The sequence below is a fragment of the Jaculus jaculus genome, chromosome 3, assembly GCF_020740685.1.
Source record: "Jaculus jaculus isolate mJacJac1 chromosome 3, mJacJac1.mat.Y.cur, whole genome shotgun sequence".
NCBI classification, from domain to species: Eukaryota; Metazoa; Chordata; class Mammalia; order Rodentia; family Dipodidae; genus Jaculus; species Jaculus jaculus.
In genome coordinates, this window is record NC_059104.1 from 133,428,138 (window position 1) to 133,432,588 (window position 4,451).

Here is a 4,451-nt window from a genome sequence, read left to right on the forward strand (position 1 = left end):
GCACAGACCTTAGCGAACTTGTCACACATTAGCTTTGTTGCTAGTCGTTCTATGCCAAACACACTCAAAGCGACTGACAGAACACTTTCAAAACAAATGTGCACATCTTGCAGCAGTTGAGCTCGAGTTAAAGCTGCAAGGCTCATTAAATAACCAAGGAAACCAGAAAACACAGGAAGTCCCAGCAGTAAACCTCAATCTCTCTCCAATACAGGGTCAATTCTGATATACCTAGTATGGGTATGGGATGTATGTATATATATGTGTGTATATATATATTTATATATGAACATATAAAATACTGCACTTGAACAAGCTGGGCTTCTGATGAATTTTCCATCAAATACCAAGAAAAAACAAGGGGTAGGGTTGACTTATTTTTTAAAAAAGTTTCGTAAGTTACTCTATTATAAAGGGACATGGTTAAACAGGTAGGAACCAGATTCCCCATCGTGAGTTCTGATGGCTTCTGCAAGGATCATCGAGATGTCTGTCGATCACCTGTATCTTGGAGCAGTGCTTCATTTTGTCCTCCTGAGGTATGGTATTGGTGACTACAATGGCTTCAAAGCATGCATTGTTGATGTAAGAAATTGCTGGGCCAGAAAAGATGCCATGAGTCAAGATGGCATAAACTCCAGTAGCTCTAGCTAAAAGAAGTTTGTCAACAGAACGACAAATTGTACCACAAGTGTCGGCCATGTCATCCACAAGGATAGCCACCTGATCCTTCACGTCTCCTACCAGCACTATACAGTCCACTTCATTGGCCGCCTTCCGTTCCTTGTGAATCAAGGCAAAGTCCACATTCAACTGGTCTGCAATGGAGGTGACTCTCTTGGCTCCACCAGCATCAGATGAGATAATAGTACAATTCCTCCATTCAGAGATATTCTCCCTTATCCACTTTAAGACAGCTGGCTCTGCATATAAACTGTCCACTGTGGGACTGAAGGGATGGTTTAGCAGTTAATGCATTTGCCTGCAAAGCCAAAGGACTCAGGTTCAGTTCCCCTGGACCCACATTAGCCAGATGCACAAGGGGACTTACACGTTTGTAGTTCAATTGCAGTGGCTGGAGGCCCTGGTACACCCATTCTCTCTCTCTTTATCTGTCAAATAAATAAAAATAAATTTCCCACTGGGATATCAAAAAAGCCCTGAATTTGAGAAGCATGTAGATCCATGGTGATAATATGATCTGCACCAGCTACAGGCAGCATATTTGCAACAAGCTTGGCTAAGATTGGAGCATGGCTCTTATCCTTCTTATGCTGCCTGGCATATGGGAAGCATGGGATGACGTCTGAAACAATCTTGCAGGCATTAATCATGATCAAAAGCTCCAGTTTTAGATTGTCATTTATTTCACCACAACCACTCTGAACAGTGTAGACATCTTCTCCAGTTTCCACACAGGTCTCCTGGTTGCTGAACTTCTTAGTCACCACCTTGCCCAGCTCCAGGCCCAGTCGGTCAGCAATTTTCTGTGACAGGTCCTGGTGGGAGCTAGCACTGAAGATTTTGATATTCTGCATCTTGGACAGCTGTCCTCCATGCTCGTCGCTCAGCAGTCACTGACACTGCGGAGACCGGAATCAAAGCTGGTCCTGAGCCTTAATACTAACAGTACCACGTTGCTACTCCACCATTTTAAAAGGTTTCTATGGTACCAGCTCAATTTGGATTTAGTTTTGGCTCCCCCCCCCCCCATTTCTCCTCCCTCCAACCCTTATATCCCTATTGTCTGGGCCTTGAGTTGCCTATCAGGTATGTCAGCAACTGGAGCTGGCCCAGGTTAGGAACCGTAGATAAGTGACACCATGAGGCATTTGTCTTTCTGTGATTGTGTGAGTTCACTGAGTATGATCTGTTTCAAGTCTGTCCATTTTTATACAGATTTTGTTGTATCATGTTTTTCTTACTGCTGAGTAGAATTTCATTGGGTAAATGTACCACAACTTCATTGTACATTCGTCCAATGATGGGCATCTGGGTTGATTCCAATTCTTAGCTATAATGAATTGAGTGGCTATAAACATGGTTGAGAAAATGTCTCTGTATTGATGCAAGGAGCATTTAGGATAAATGCCCAGTAAGGGAATAACTGGGTCTGTTGGTAGATCTATGTTCATCCTTTTCAGGAATCTCCATATTCATTTCCATGGTGGTTGTACATGTTTACATTCCGCCAACCTTTATCCTTGGGGATAGCCTGAAAGATATAAGACTCAACAGAAGTATGGGGGAGCACCTGAAAGCTAGGACCTTCATGAGGATGGCATGAAGCCTAAGCTTAAAAGAAAATTTTTTTCTGTCTCTGGCCTGGAACTGCCAGTACCAGTGACTGGTTGCTACCCACATTGAGCTGTTGATCGGAGAGACCTACGAGGTCCCCAAATCAAGACAGCTTTCTGTCACAGCACTTGATTACCCACCTGAGGCAAAAGCTAAGACCCTATTGCTGAAGATACCATAGGCTGCTGACACAGAGCAGGAAGAGATCTGGCTGGAATTCAGAGGAAATCCAGTCCCCAGACAGCCTGTCTAGTGCTAGAAAGTGCTACATGAGCTACTGGGATAAAATGGCCAAAAATGGTCTAAGCTATTCAGAAGCAAACACCCTGACAGGATGTGCATGCCAATGCAATAGTGGCACACAATCTCAGTGGGTAACCAATAGCTTTCTGATTGACTAAGCAATCTGCTCAGTGTAAAAGCAACCCATATCTGGAATTGGGAACCAGATCAGAATCCTATGAAGACACAGATTATGCCTCCAGTGTCAAGCTTTCAGTCGTCTTTGGCTAAAAGACGGGTTGCATACATCAAATTCTCCCTAAATTAATAATGCTTATCCCATTTAAGCTATGCTAACTTCACTCTGTTGGAGAATCTATTCTTTTTCTTCAGAAGGTACTGAGACCGGAGGAGATAAACTACCCCTTGCACTTCAGCCAAGCCACAACTGAATCCACAGAAGAATGGAGAGATGAGCCAAGAGTGCTGCTTCCATGCTGATCCTGGTAATCAATGCCAGGGTGCCGGAGACAGACCCTGAGGATAGTCAACCTACCAAAGCAGAGATCCAGAGGCTCCTAAGAGCTCACCACTGAAATAGACTTAAAACTCACCCACCATAGCTCAGGGAATTTTGAGGAAGGGGGGGCAGAAAGATTGTAAGAGCCACGGGTTGAGACATCATGTCCAGAGGCATTCCCTCCCCTCAAAACTAACTGACTGCTGCTCCCACAATGCATTAACCACAACCCCACAGGGAATACTAACAACCCCACTAAGGAGTGTCCCCAATGGAATGGGGGCAGGAACAAGGGAAGAGAGGGTACCAACACATGATTTATCCATATGAAATATGTTGTTAATAATAATAAAAAACATAAAAAAGAATAAAGTAGCTGTGAGCTATGCTGGGACATAACAAAAAAAGAAAGATATGATAATTAATATTGATATCAACTTGATGGAATCTAGAATCACTCAAGAGAAAACCACTGGACATGTCTGTGAGGGATTTTCTAGACTGCCTTAACTGATGTGAGGGAGGTCCCACCCTAAAAATGGGTGGCACCATTGAATGGTCTGGGGTCCTGGGGTGAATACTTCACTCTCCTCGGGTGGGCTGAAACTTTCCTTCAGGCTGCTACTTTGTCAGCTGTAATAAACACTTTATCTGAAAGGAAAAACAAGTGGGGCCTAGTGAGGTACCTTAAGGTCTTTGGAGAAATGTTCTCAAATGGGATACTGGGAAGCCACCCCTTTCCTCATCCTCTCACATGAGGTGAGAAATGTTGCCCCATCATGTGCTCATGCCCAAAGCAACAGGGCTGATTGACTCTGGCCTGAAAGCTCTAGAACTGAGCTGAATAAACCTTTTCTCTTGATAAGTTGATTGTCTCTGGTAATTATTATAGTGACAAAAAGTTAACATATATACACAGAGACACTGATGTAGGAATTCAAATACAAGACAACTTCAGCCATTCTAAGCTGAGAATTGTACAGATCAATAAGGTTTAAACTGAGAGAGAGCCTTGCAGCTTATGTAAACCTCAACTGTTACTAGAGCAATGGGTCTGGCCCACCTACCTGCCAGTCTGTGTGTGACAAATGGAAACTTGGAGGACAGAGATTTTCAGACTCTTGGAGACTATCACTCTCAAAAAAACATAGTTAATTGATTTTCTTTTTGAGCAGAGAATCCTTTAAGCAGCATTCTCTGGTCAGACATTTCCATTTCTTTTTTCATGAGACAGAGAGAGTGAAAGAGAGAAAGAGAATTTGAGGGTCAGGGCCTTCATCCACTGCAATCAAACCCCAGATGCTTGTGCCACCTTGTGTACATGCATGACCTTGCACACATGCATCACCTTGTGTGTCTGGCTTAGGTGGGATCTGGGGAGTCAAACATGGGCTCTTAGGCTTCATAGGCA

General features: G+C 43.6%; 1 pseudogene; it reads right to left on the reverse strand.

Moving 5' to 3' along the window:
* Positions 1-407: 407 nt before the first annotated feature.
* Positions 408-1,538, reverse strand: LOC101610142 (annotated as a pseudogene).
* Positions 1,539-4,451: the final 2,913 nt, after the last annotated feature.